Raw genomic sequence first — 15,816 nt, 5'->3', positions numbered from 1 at the left:
AAATGCTGCTTGACAGTATGTGTGTAACTTGAGTGGTTGCTGAGATATTGTAAGTTGTTTACAAAATATTACAAGCATAATAGTTACTGTGACTTACAAAATTCAGTTTAAGACCTAGAACCTAAGGAATACTGCCACTATAAAAATAGTTTGTGCTGAAGGGTTTGCCATTTATATGTCTTTCATAACCTCTATGGTTCCAGAGAAGTTATAGTGCAGACTTCCTGAGCTCTACTAGAGTGAATGAGTTAAAGTCAGGGTCAAAGTTCTTTAAGTATCTGTTAGTAACAGAAAAAGAGTATGGTGCAGGGAGAAATGTTTATCTATTTCTTTCTCCAGTAGTCCTTTGAACTCAACCCATACCAGCTAGGCTTGCGGACAAAGACAGAATTTGAGTAGTGCATCTAGTGTCTTATTGTGCCAAATGGTACAGTTTGGTATAGCCTGTACTGAGTTCAGCATCTCAGTTACCGGGATACAGTAACCCCATCCAGAAAAGTGCTGATTTCTTATACACAAAAGAACCTTTTATGTGACTTTACTGTTATATCTCAAAAATCCCTAAATATTGTGTCTTCACAGTGTCAGAAAATTTCCTTTTGGCCTTAATAACATTGCAGTGTAATAGGTGGAGATAAAGCTCAGATTTCTTTGCACCATCATGTTTGCTGATAATGCAATCCTGTGAAGCTATAGGGAGATGGGGGGCAGTCTGTGTTTCAAAGGGCACCTCATAAATGCATATCCATACATTCATCCTCAACCCCTTTTTCCCATTTTGCACATGTGGTCGGGGTATCACTTCAACAGTGACAATCATCTTGAGACAAGGTTTTACACTGCTGGGTGTCTAGCCCTGTGATGGTAGTTCATCCATACCAGTCACTTGCACATACACTCATACCTATGGCCAATTTAGAGTGTCCAATCCACATACTGCATGTCTTTGGAATGTGGGAGTAAACTGGAGCACCTGGAGGAAACCCACGCAACCACAGGGAGGATATGCAGACTCCACACAGAAGGCACCCCTACTGAGAATTAAACTGGAGAACCTCTTGCTGTGAGGTAACAATGCTAACTGCTGCACCACCATGGCCACCCCGAGTGTAAAATATTTCCAGAGATCTTTAGTTGGCAGCAGACCCCATTTAAACTGGAGATAATGAAAGGAGGCAACAGCTCTTTATCCCCTAACAATTTACATGAGATCTCCAAGCCAGTGGATCCCTTTTAAGTCCCATCCCACCACTCTAATTGGGTATCTATCACTATCAGCTGAGGGCATCCCCAAAATGGAATCAAGAAACCCAGTGGAGAGAAGGCTGGAAGGGATTGGTTTAAATACATTATGGCTGACCATGTTTCTCTTAGCTGAAGTAAACCTTTTAGTGCTTTAGGAAGACTCTTATTCTACCAGAGAATGGCCCACAGTGACTCCATCCTTAACAGACTATCTTCTATCTTGACCCAAGGTGTAAGTGTCTCTAATCTGGTTGATCAAATGGAAGCCAGTAAAGCTTAACCGATACAGCTGCCACTCTGGTATCCCTAATCCTAGATACCTTTGAGGTATCTCCTCAATAATGATTTAATGCTACATCTGTGATTGTTCCAAATAAAGTGAAAAAGACAGGGTAGTTCATTTATACTAATAATTTCCATGTGTTCCTGGAATGTGATGACATTTAGTACAGCTGGAGAGCTACAAACATTTTCGCCAAGGCTATTCTTCCTAAGAGCTGTGACCAAAGCTTATACCATGGATGGATACTATAGGAATACCTTCTTCCATGGGGGTCCCAAATTATACGCTACCATTTGAACTGGATCTGGGCACAGTAGAATACCTGGGAAATTAGGACAGCTGGTACACCATTTGAGGAAAAGGATGGAGAGGAGTGTGGGAATATCTCAGTCAAGGCATTTGTGGTAACAGCTTCGGACTTGTTCAAATTAAGCATTAGGCCTGCTATGTTGGAAAATGCCAGAAGAGTATTCAACAAGGCATGTATATTTTAGGAATGTTTTTTAGACAGAACCACACAGTCATCTGTGAAGAACACCACCCTGCTCTCTACTGTCATAAGGCTCCATACTTGCAAAGTTCCTTTTAAACAAAGGTATGGCAACTAGATCCAAGAAAGTCAATGTTCCACTGTATTCAGCATTCATCACACCTGTCATTGAGTACAATGCCCCTTTTGGTACATACCTAACCAGGTATATCCAACAACTGGAACGTCCATAGAGGTTCCTTGTTAAGAGAATACAGGGTGTAAAAAACATATCCTGTAAAAACTGCCTCTGTATTCTGTCTCCTACAGTCTGTTGAGGGAAGATCTGTGCCTGAGATACGGGGCATTGTCTGACCCCACTCTGATGGACCTCATGCATATCCACAAAACAGACAGCACCAGAATTACCCATTCTAAAGAATTAAGCCTTGCCTGTGATATAAATAGGACATGCTGGAGAGACAGGTATGTATCCCAGAGACTACCCCTTCTCTGAAACAGGCTCCCCATCCATGTGAATCAGCATTCCTCCTTAACACAATTCAAGGTTAACCTGGACAATTGGATGGGGAACAGGACAGGAAATTCATCCTTGGTTTGGGACCTATGACTCTAATGGACACAGGCAGCCAAAAAATGGTTCATCTCCCAGGCCCCTGCTTATACTTATCAAGGGTCCCAGAATTGGTCAGAGATTTTGGATGTATGGCTAGGCTTAAAAGGGCCTTGTAGTCATTAGCCTTGTACAAACCTATGAATAAGAGACCTACTGCTGTACCTGCTTCAACAACAAAGGTTTATGAAACTTTACTCAAACAGTCTAACATAAGCATCACACAACACTCAGCGATAATTAGCTTTGTAAACAAGTAAACTGATTTTTTTGACAATTGAAAATAGTATCTGATTGCCAGAAAATGGTAAATCGTTTAATCAGTGAGATAAGTTTAGTAACACAACTGTCAAGCAATCAAGTTATCATCATATAAACTTGTTACTCCATGTACAACTACATCTTTGCTGCAATATTTTGTTTAGTTGTAATAATATAATGTTCATTTCAGTGCTCAGTTTAGCAGTTTGCATCTTTTTTAAATTCCTCACTAGGATCTTGCTCAATGTTCCTCTTCCTGTGCTTTATTGGCTTATTCATCCCCCAGAAGTGACAGCCAGGCACCTCTAAACTAAGCAAGAGCTCTCTGGTGCATTCATTCATTTTGGGGCTTGACTGGCACATTTATTTTCCTTGAAGTGAGAGTCAGGTATTAGGAAGTGGTCCAGTATACTGATCATGTAGATGTTCCAGCTCCATCCCTTTTAACCCCCTCCCTGTAGGTTGCTGGCTGACTCACAATGGATGCCTGGGTGGGGAATGATGTGTGTGTCCCAACCTACATCATCCCTGACTTAGTGCACATGTGCAGCTTAACAGCTGAAGCCTACCTGGGCATATTCCATGGGTAATTACCTATTGTCCAGTAGGTGTCACCAGTGTAGTAGGCCATACCCCCCCCCCGATAAGTGAGCTAGTTTTGGCCACTCCAGCCAATCCTTCCCCAACATCTACCCATCACCTATGCTGCTAATCAAGCACTAGTCAGCTAGAATGTGGTCAGGGTTTCATCCTCCTATGCCACAGGACTTGTACAGTTTATTTCTTCTGATATTCAGTTTAATGGTCTGTGTCTTTTCTTCTGTGTTACTTTGATTATAATTGACACTGTGCTGTATTCATGGCTGAAAATAGTCCCCAAGGGCTAGCCCACTGACCCAATTAACAACAATAAGGCTGTGACACCTATGCACTGACCCAGTAATCAAGGAGCCTCAATCCGCACCACTAGCACCAATGAGGGTTGACCACATTGGGAAAGATAACAAGCACACACACAGTAAAGTAAAATTTCCCTTAAGAGCACACAGAGATCACAGTCAGTCTGGGGCTGGTTTCTCCTTTTCTGTCCAGATCCCCTATAAGACTCCCCACTGGCACAGTTATAGGGTACATATCTCAGTCTAGTGGTTAAGGTGAAACCTCCAGCACCCTCTCTGTGCAACGAGTGCTTCATGTCCCAGCCCAAGTAGCTTGACACACACACACACACACACACACACACACACACACACACACACACACACACACACACACACACACACACACACACACACTTTAAGATATTAGTTATATACAAACAGACACTCCTGAGGAAGGCTGGCACAGGTTCTACAGCTATGCCCCTTCCTGTGAGTCTATAAGGTAGTACCAGCTGCCACCAACCATTAATAGCTACTAATAAGGCCCTTACCAAAGGGTGTCCAATTTTACTGTGCAATATTCTTATCCAGTTAGTAAGTGCGACCAGAACTTTTAAGGCTTATTGGAGTGGCTTTGTACAGTATCACTATATACATGCAATGCACTCTAGAGCTTAAATTATCTCTACACAAAACAGCCACAGTTGAAAGGTTTAAAAATATTTAATAATAAATAATAAAAAACACCAGACAAATCTCCTCAATTCAACTCAGTGCTAGTCAACAGTTTAGACGTCACAGGAACATGCTTAAAATAATACTGTAGAATAGTCTGACATAAATATAGAAAACAGCTAGACTAAACTTACTATGTTCTATCTATTTCTAAAGGAGACACTAAAGTCTTAGATCCTACTTACATACAGAGCAAAGGCAGGGTACTGGTGAGTGGATGTTCTTCAGACAAAATCCAAACTGCCTTCTCTTTCTCTCTGACATCTCTTAAATTGGTAATACATCACTGCTGACTCATTTTAGATTACATCATTCTTCTCTGGCTGCCAGGCTAACCGAAACACAGAGCTTAACATATCTTTGATCTTGTAGCTGCCAGGAACCCACAGCAATAAAAAAAAATTATACATGTAAAATCTAGCAATTAACTCTGGTCTCAAAACTATAGAAGGAATTCCTTAGTCCAGACATTCTGTATTCGAGCTTTGAGATCAAACAGTCATAAAATGCTTTAATCAGCTTTCTTCCAGCAGAGTGCACTGTGGTTACATTTTTGAAGTTCAACATTTAACACAGTTTTCTTTACATTTGTGAAACAGCCTGCGGATTGTATTAATATTTACAATGACATTGAATTATCTACAAAATTCCTTCAACTTCCTGATCTGCTGTAATAATACACCAATTATCGATCAGAATGATAATTGGTGTATTATTACAGCAGATCAAGAAGTTGCCTTGGTTTTAGGACATAGCCCCAAATTTGTAAATAAAATAGGCATTAATATCAAGCTAATTTTAGAGAGAGGGCATGGCCATAAGGTTATTACATATAAGAATACAAGTAAATGTGGAGCATGCAACCAATGCCACACTATAATACAGGGAGATAGTGTGGTGTTGGATAATTACAATCATACTAATATTAGATTTTGTGGAGGGAATTGTCAAACCAAAATGATTATATATCTTGCCATATGTCAAACTTGTTCAGGATTTTACATAGGCAAGACACAGAGGAAGTTTAACAGACGCATATATTCCCACCTATATAGTATTAAAAGAAAGGATGAAAAAAATGCACTATATAGGCATATCAAAGAGTTTGGTGATAATCATTATTTTAAATTTGGGATTATTGATATACTGAAAGTGGACCCTAGAGGGGGAGACTCAAATGGTATGCTTTTATACAAAGAATTAAGGTGGCAAATATATACAGACGCCTCTGTGTTTCCAGGTCTAAATGGCACTATATCAGTTAAACCTTTGTTGTCTTTGAATTGATCATCGGACTCGGTACAAATAATACCGAGTATGGTTTAACAGTATTGTATAAATAGGACAGGTATTATTTGTATACAAAAAATTTTTCTGTACACATACATATTTTATGTATTTTTATTTTTATTTGACTCTGTGACTATACTGTTTCTAGGAATTTGTTAGTAATTATTTAGCTATTATTAGTAATTTTTTAGTAATCAACAGCAATTTTCAGCCATATTAGATTTATGTGATTTTACATTCAATCGTGTTTATTTTATATATTTCATATATTGTATGTAAGATGAGGATGGACAGTTGGTTAGATTATGGGTATGTATGTCTTTAAATATGTAAGAGATTCAAAAGTTGTTGGCGCCAAAAAGTTCATTTAACATCTGAATTTGTCAGTTAGAGTGTTCTGAGGAAGCTTGTGTTTTTACAAGTGAAAGCGTTTAACTGTGGAGTCATTCTAACAGTGGAGTTTGTCATTTTATTATATATTTTTTTAGATAAAGTATCAACTATTTTAGTTGTTCTTTTGGTCGTTCATTTATTTGTTTCCTGCTTGAAGTGGTCGGAGTGCTTTGTTGATTTGGAGTGTGGATTTCCCAAGACACGGAGGCGTTAGCGACACAGTGGTTTCCAGTTTTCTTGTACACAATAGAATAGAAGTACCTGAAATATGGCCACAGAGGCATTACCTAAGATAACTGCAATCATAAAATCTTGGCTAAAGAATGCTACTCCAGCCACTGTATAGCTTACTAATCACTGCAATATCTATAGGCATGACTGACCTCTCTTTGGGCTTAGTGGAAGAGCACTATATATACCCATATGTAGGTGCTGATAAGCTCTCTAATTCTCAAGTATGCATTACAGTACATCTAAAACTTGATAGTAACGCTAAACTGCATATCAGCTTAGTCTACATTCACCCAATCTCTATTACTCTTCTAAACTATGTATCTGGCAGTGTCAAAGAATGGATAAATAATCAAAATATATTCTGTCTTTAAATCAATGGTAGGCTTGCCCCTCTGCAAGATACTTAGCCTCATAACAAAGACTATTCCAAGTAATGTAACTAGACATACTCTTAGGATGAGGAGATATGCAACAATTAGTTAAACAATAATCAAAGTTGCGAGCATGGGTTATGTGATATCTAGCCATTCTGCTAGCTGATATGTAACAAGAGTTTCTTGAGTGAGCAGATCTTGAAAAGAAAGGCCAGTCTTACCCTTGTCAGTATGCCTATTATTGTACTTGTCAATGTAATTGACTTTAATCATTATTATTGCACGTTGTAATAGGTATCATTTTACTTGTATATGGCAATTTGCCCATTATGGCATGAGTAAACAAGTCTGGCTTTTTAAAAACTATACTGTATTATATTTTCTGGTCTAAAGTCTTATGTGAAGTAAAATCTTATGTATTTTAAGTATGTAACTACTACATTTTTTGGTCTGTGGCTGAAATGAGCCTTACTCAGATCAGTCAACTATCCCATTTAACAAAATTAAATAAGTAAATGGTAACACACTTCTCACACACATTCTTTATGACTCAGGCTTGCATTGTAGCTTACCTACGACTGTTTTTTTTAATTCATGCCCAAATGTAAAAGGAAATGCATCAGAGAAGATTTGCCAGCATTTTATTTCAGGCCAGTTAACGTTAGGCAGGATGATAAGTTACTAAATGAGTGTACTTAGATAATATCTATGACACTCAAATTTCTTAAAGGAAGGGGAGCTTATACTGCAAGACCATTTCATATATTCTTAATATTTCTGTGATGCATCCAATTATGCCAGAAGAAAGCAATATCTTCACTGAAAACATCCCCAAATGGACCTTCTCATTTTAGACCAGTTTCCACTTTGCCAGCTTTTTCCAAACTATCTAAAAAACTCTTATATACAATATACAAACAACTGACTGTGTCAATAAATATGGATTATTACCTAGGAAAGGAAAGGTCTCAGTACATTCACTGTACTATCAGTTACATCCATCTTAAACAATGGGCATGGGCAGTCAAATTGGATCTGTATTTGTGATCAAAAATAAGCCTCTGATTCACTAGATCAAATTTTATTATTATCTCAGCTCAGAAACCATTACCTCAGTTGAGGAAACACTGAGATTGTTTTCAAACTAAATTGCTGGTAAGACTTTCAATTACTTTTTTCCATTCAAAGAGAAATCTCTGTAGGAGTCCCTTTAAGATGACTAGCTGGACCGCAACTGTTCTTTTGTCTTACAAATTTAACTCTGGATCACGGCCTTTAACATACAATATATGCCAATGACTTGGTCATTCTTCACTCAGGAGCACACTTTTAGAGTATCTCTAAGTTGCTACAAAAGAGATATAACAGATATTTGGAAATGGTTCACCAATAACCACCAGCTAAATACAACCAAACCCAATATTATGACACCAGGCACTATCCAAAGATTATCACACTTACTACTCTTGGATGTAACTGACCAAATGAATTGGTACAACAGACTGACTACTTCAGGTATTTGGGGGTATGGTTTGAACTAACTTTCTCATTTGTTTGTTATGCAGACAGGGTACTTGAGCAGAATATGAACTCTGCTTCGGGTACCTTACAAGATAAATCCTTGAACAGAGGGAAGGAAGAAAGAACAATTAAGTTAACTACAGGCTTGCTAGCCTAAATGTAGAGATCGGGAAGGCCACAGGGAAAGCATTCAAAGAATTTTTGTTGCTTTCATAGAGAACGACAATCTTGATAACAACTTGGGTTTGTGGTTGGAAGAAACTATGAGGAACACTTGATCTTGTTTTGTGACTAGGTTATGGAAGCATTTGACAATTGGGTTCCAGTACAGAATAAGAAACTGAGAGGGAAGATCCAGAAGGGACTTCGATAAGGCCTCTGACTCATTCCCCACACAAAGCATTGCTAAGAAAACTGGAGGGACTGGGGGTAGATCAAGACTAAGGAAATGGTCTACTGCATAGTTAATTGGTAGGACACAGAGAGGTGAAAGTGGCAAATGGGTCCAGTACTATTCATTGTGTTAACTTCAGACATACCTGAGCAGACTAGAGAGCAGGATTAGTCTCTTTGGTGATGACACAAAACTTAGATACAACAATAAAAGAAGTGAAGAAGAGTCTAACCAAGGATTATGAAAAGTTGACCAGATGGGCTGAAATATAGTACTTGAGAGTCATTGTAAACAGATGCAGAGATCTGTACTCTACTATGGTCACAGTAATGCTGCTATAAACTATCAGCTGGGAAATTGGAAATGACTGTGTTGTGAGAGAGCAGGAAAAGCATTTGGAAATGTTGATCACACTTTCACCAGAGCATTAGGAGTATAGTGAGTGGATACTAGTATAGGCCAGAAGATTGCTGAAGTTATCATCAAAGACAGAAATGTCAGAATGTTCTGCCCTGCTAGGCCTTACTCAGGCCACACTTTGTATCACATTTGGTAATATGTGAAGCTAAAATAATTGCAGTGTACCACTTTAAGGAAGCTTTGCATACTGGCAGCTGCATATCACATGACACTACCAGTCCCTCAGTGTGCAGTCAACTGTGAAATTGTCACAATATATTTGTGTCTACATCTCTTCCAGTGTTGGAAGACACCGGATGCTAAAACATGGAGATGTTTGCTCAGTTTGACACTTAATATCTGTATATTTATTCTGCTCTGAAGAAGACCCCCTGTTTATTCTCTCTCTCTCTCTCACTCAAGCATATGTTCAGATACAGCTGTATAAAACTTTTCATAACTCAGCAGGAAAAAAAATAAATATATAAACAGCTTGTTCTGACGGTTTTTGAAAGATTGATGAAATATATGACTTAGTAAAGTTGCTTCTGGCAAAATGAAATAATCTGATATTACACCACTGAGCAAACAAGTTGTAACTCATATTTTAGTTATGCGTCTTATTCTGTGTACCAGGCTCCTTGTGAAACTTGCCAGCACTAGCTTATTTTTAACAAAATAGTGTTACTAATGTACTATGAATCATTTATACTACCTAAGTAAATAATTCAAATATGCACATCTGATCCAACAACAATTTCCACCCACCTAAAGTTCCACAGGGCCAACTTTAGCTTATTCCTTCATCTCCTTGGTTATAACTTAATTGTATAAGTTATCTTAAAATAGACCTAGCTATCTAATTTCAATGAAAATGTGATTCAAAATATTATCCGTGTGCCTTCAATGAAGATGCCAAAAATGTAAATACGTAAAACAATTAAAAATTGTAAATACAGAAAGTTGTCTTGGAAATTAGATAACAATACTACTTTTTTTTTAAATAAATTGTATACAACATGCTGAAAATCTATCAAAGACTAACTCATTTTGCTTAATGTCTACATTCATGTTAGACATTGAATGCATCTACTGGGCTGGACCTAAAATTGATCCTCCAGGATTAACATTTTATTTCATTTTCTGCCACAGTGGGCCATATGTATGTTCTCTATAAAATTTCTTAAATGTTTTGCTCTAGATATGTTCTCTTAATCTACTAACATATCTGCACCTACATGAAAACTGGAAGCAGTAGATTCAACATTTTCCTACATCTTTATGTATTTTACTGTGAGTGAAATTTCTGACAAACCAGAACTCATTCAATGTGCCATACTTGTTCATGTTGCAGTTGAGGACACAATCAAGGTATGTAATATTTTTAATCTTTCTGTGGAATAGAGAGAGAGAGAGAGAGAGAGTAACAATTTTTGCCTTAAAGGCTAATTTAAAGCATACAGAGATCCAATAAAAAATAACATATACCATAGGTTAATAGGTGTGTACTAGGTTAATGGCTCTGGAGCCTTTACAAGCCTAGCCCATAGAAGTGGCCTGGCATCATGCCGCCCAATGTTAGTTCCCAGTGCCTCTATCAAGTAGAGCCACTGGAGTGATTCCCGGGGTGAACTTTCTATTACCCAACCACTCATCAAGATTTCTCCTGAAGAGGGACAGCAAGGTGCTCTGCTTGACATGTATGGAAAGTCTATTCCAGAGCATGGGCAGTCTCTGGATGAGGAACCTGTCCCTCTAGCATGTTCTGTTGATTGTGGTAATGAGGTTGAGGTCTCTGGAGTGTGTGTGGTGTGGAGGGATTGATATTTCTTTATATGTAGCATTTCTAATAGAGCTGGGTCAGACATGGCTTTGTAAGTCAAGCAGAGTTTGTCTCTAAGTAGGCGATATGAGACAGAGAATACCTGGAGTCTTTTGAGTTTGTCTGCGTAGGACATGTGTTTAATGCCTAGGATCCTCTTCACGAGGTACTTCTGTGGCCTCTCCAGCTGTTGCAGGTGTCTAGTGAGGTATATGCCAAATGGGGCATTATACTCGATGATTGGTCTGATGAGGGAAGAGTAAAGAGAGATGATGACCTCTTTCTTCCTGGATACAAAACCCTTGGTAATGAGATGTGCCACATACTTTACTTGGAGTCAACGAATCCAAGAATCAAAATATACACATGCTACTGATTTTAACAGAGAGCACAAAATTGTGAGTTTTGTAATGTAAGTGATGCTCTAATCAGGACTGTATGCAGAATAAAAAAAAAATCAGATTAGAGGGAAACTTAGGGAAACAGATCTGGCTCTGGAGGAAGCCATAGATGGATTTAACGTGATTCAAATGCCTGACATACAGCTTAAAGGTGTGACAGAAGAGCTATACATCTGTAAAATAAATGTTGTTAATGAAAAACAGAGTAGGATGATGATTAAATCAATCAAAAAACAATAAAAAATGCATCTCAAAATGATGATAACCACACAGCAGTCAAAATGGTACCCAGCAACAAACTATCGGTCATAAGCCATATACAGTGCAATCCTTGTTGTTTCATACATCAGAAAGCACACTGCAAAGCTTTTAAAAGAGTTTGCATGCTTCGTACAATTCATTGGGCATGTTGCAGTTTGTAAAAATCAGTGAAATATGGTATTACAGCAAGGTGTAAATGCTGTAGAATCTAATAGGGATTACAAAACTATAATATGTACTAGTACCATAGAAATGCATGCAGTGAATGACTTAAAACAATAAATAATATTTTTGCAAGTCTAGCTGAATATACAGAGGTGGCTGTAGCATGAACTTTACCATGTGAACTTAATTTTAGGTTAGGTAATGCCTTTGGATGCAGTTGTTAATTTAAGGTAATTGTTCCTATCTGGGGGGTTAAATGTCTTTTTTTTTTTTTGAAGATGTACACAGTTTTGTGTGTTTTTTCTGTTAATATGGGATGGGAGTGTTCTAAAAATGTATTTAGCTTTTGTTTGAGGGTTTCATTAAAACAAGAAGTCTTGAAAAATGTGACAGAGGTTCAAATGAAGATGAGAATAAATAACTGTATAAAAGATCATCCTACCAAATAGCAGTATGCATATGTAACACAAAAGCTGGAAGCCCACATTCAAAAACAAAACTGTCATGAATAATACATGGGAACAACAGATTATCACAGTGGCTACATTACCTGTACTATATCGGAACATAAAAAGCCTTACAGGTATAGACAAAAAGTAAAGAGTATTGAATTATATTATGCAATGCACAATGCAAATAGCAATGCTGCAGGAGACACAGTTGGAAAGATATGAGCATGATAATTTCATAAGAAAGGATTTCAGGATGTAAAATATCACGGACAAATGAAAAGGGGAATAATTGTACTAATTGCTAGAGGGGCTTCAATAGTAATAGAAGAAAAAAATGACAGCATTGGTAGATTTGTGGTAGTAAAAGACTATTGGCAAGGGAGGAGGATTATGCTGGCATATATTTATATTCTAAAAAAAGCTGCTATTACATAGCTTAAGAATATTTTGTGATAAATAATTGGCTTTCAACAGGGAATGTTACTTATACTTGGGAATAGGAACTTCATTTGTAATAGTAAGCATATATCTGGGTGACCTAAAAGAGAAAGTATAACAAAAGAGTGTAGAATTTTGAAAAAATTTATGAAAATATTTGGTATGAAAGATATGAATTCAGCAGTACCAACAGACAACATTTATATATTATTTTCCAGGGTACAATAACTGCGCTAGACTAAACAGAAATTGTATTTCACAGGAATGTGTGCATTTATTTGAAACCTTTGACACACATCCCATAACTATTTCAGATCATGCACTAGTAAAACTAACATAAAAATACAGGGTAATGAGCTAAAAATGAGACACTGGTAGTTTCTCACATAGCTGTTAAAAAGAGAGATGTTTGCTAAACAAAGCAATACATTCTCACAATGAAAACAGACTTAGCATTAAAATTTCTGCAAGTTTGAAACAGCATTGAAATCCATACTCAAAGAAAATGCATCTGGCCAGTGGCAGATTGTTTACCTTTGGGCTTTTTTCAAATCATAGACCCCTTGCACACATTTTTCGGACCATGAAAAATGTCTTTGATTCACGTTCCTGATTGCATTCAATTATAATATATAATAATTAAATTATATCCCTTGTATAATACACAACCACAAGTTAGAGCATATGTTAAATTTATAACCAGTAAGGAAAGAAACAAAACATATGAACCAATAATGCCAAAATTGCCCAATTCAAAACATTTCAACCATAAAAGGCCACTCAAACGTCTGTCATTACAACCCACCAATATCAGTCAATATGCATATTCTCTACCAAAGTAAAAGTCATCTGAATAATTCCACATTAAAGAGATCTGACTGTAACTAATGAAAGGTTGCTGTTAGCAAAAAACTTACATTTACATATTTCATCTACAAATTCACTGCTTGCTGCCCTTGAAGAATAAATTACCTATATTACATTAAAAATGATAAGCTGGTAATATCGTAATAGGGAATGGATGGCAAACTAAAACAGGTTCATGGTTACTAGGCATCTTATCCAACAGAGGACATACTTAGGCCTGCAACACCCCACTCTCTTAAAATCCAACACAGTATCAGTAATCCATCTACATGCTGTGGGAATAGAACCCACAGCCTTCTGCATCAAAACAAAAGTATGCTACCTGCTGTGTTACTAACACTGCTTTAAAACTCTAAACACACAACAGTAATACCATTTGCTAAGCAAAACAGTTGCATATTTTAGGTATAGGATTCAGGCTTAGCTAAGGTACAGGGCTTGAACCTAAGCAAATCACTAACCACCTGCTAACCCTAACTATGGCATTTCACTGTCTCATGCATACACCTCAACCTGTTAATGCAAGAAATCTGGGCAAAGTCTAAAATAAATAGGAACAGATTATAAATATTTTTCTCACGAACTTAGAAAATTGCTAGAATAACAGGATTTGTGTTAATATGCATTTTTCTAAAGGATGTAAAGTCTAAACCTATCTGTCATTATTTAGCAACTTCAATCTTTTTATGAGGAAAAAACAAAAATATGAGGCAAAAATCTGGACATTCTGCAAAAACCTACGCAGATGAGGGGTATGCTGCCTATCTCTTACACACACACACACCCACCATACCTGTTAGCACAAGACATCTGAGCAAAGCCTATCATAATGGGGGGGACAAAGGCCCAAAACTAGGGACACATTTTAAATATTGCTCTTATAAATTCAGAAAGTTGCTGGAATAACAGGATTTGTGTTTGCATTTTCTAAAAGATATGACGTCTGAAACTAAACTCAAATGCATGCCATTAGTTAGTAACTTTAATCCTTAGATCATTCCGATGATTTCTCAAAAAAAAAAAAAAATTATGAGGAACAGACCAAAAATATAAGGCAAAAATCTGGACATTCTGTGAAAATCTGTACAGTTGAAAGGTGTTACACACTCACACATACACCCCTATCTTCCTCTTAGACCCTCCTCCATACCTTCCAACCTTTTAGAGCAAGAAATCTGGACAAAGACACAGATAATGGGGGACAAATGTTCAAAAATATGGACACATTTTAAGTATTGCTCTTACAAACTTAGAAAGGTGATAGAACAACAAGTTTTGCATTAGTAGGAACTTTCTGAAGAATATGAAGTCTAAAGCTCAAATGTCTGTCATTATTTGTGGTGTTAATCCTCAATGATTTGCCAGGGATTGTCAGAAAAAAACACAGTTTTATGAAAAACAGAACACGGATGTGCGATTAAAATCTTGACATTCTGCAAAAATCTGGACATTTCACTCACACACACACACCTACTTCTTATGCACAAACACACACAGACCTACCTACTTCTTATACATACACACACACACACCTCGTGTACTTATTTCTTGCACACACACACACTCTGGAAAGTGACTTAGCAGATTGTACAATGACATTCTATTAAGTTTCAAGGCTTAGACGGAAAGACAAAGATGGGAGTCAGACACCATTCATAAGAGATGCTAGTAACAATACCTCTCAACCTTCTAGTGCATGAAATCTGGACAAAACCTAAAATAATGGGGGGTGGGGGGACAGAAGCCCAAAAATAGGGATAGATTTTAAATATTGGCCTTTTAAACTTAGAAAGTTGCTGGAATAATGGATTTGTATTAGCATGCATTTTTCTCGAGGATATGAAGTCTGAAACTGAAAAGTAGGTCATGACAAATGTTATGAGGAACAGACCAAAAATATATGGCAAAAATCTGGATATTCTGTGAAAATCTGGACAGTTGAGAGGTATGCTAGCAACAACCTGCAAACCATTCCACAAGATATCAAAGGCTGGTGGAAGAAGTACTTCCAGCACCTTCTGAATGAAAAAAAAAAAAAAAAACAGAAGTTGCACTGCCCCTATAAACAACCCATAATAAAAAAAGAAGAGCAGCTTACCCTAGAAGAAGTAAGAACACTAAGGTAAACAAAGTCATGGAAAGCAGCAGGCTTAGACGAGGTCATGGCAGATATGATCAAGATGCTGTGTGAGTTAGGGAAGAAAGAGTACTCATAATAGTATGGGGAGAAAGGCATACCTCAGATGAAGAATAAGCATACTACTGCCAGTGTATATGAGCAAAGAGGATATTCATAA

Source organism: Protopterus annectens, chromosome 15.part0 (genome assembly GCF_019279795.1).
Source record: "Protopterus annectens isolate FY-2018-M chromosome 15.part0, PAN1.0, whole genome shotgun sequence".
NCBI lineage: Eukaryota > Metazoa > Chordata > Ceratodontiformes > Protopteridae > Protopterus > Protopterus annectens.
The sequence above is the reverse complement of the archived record's forward strand: the minus strand, read 5'-3'. Positions refer to the sequence as shown.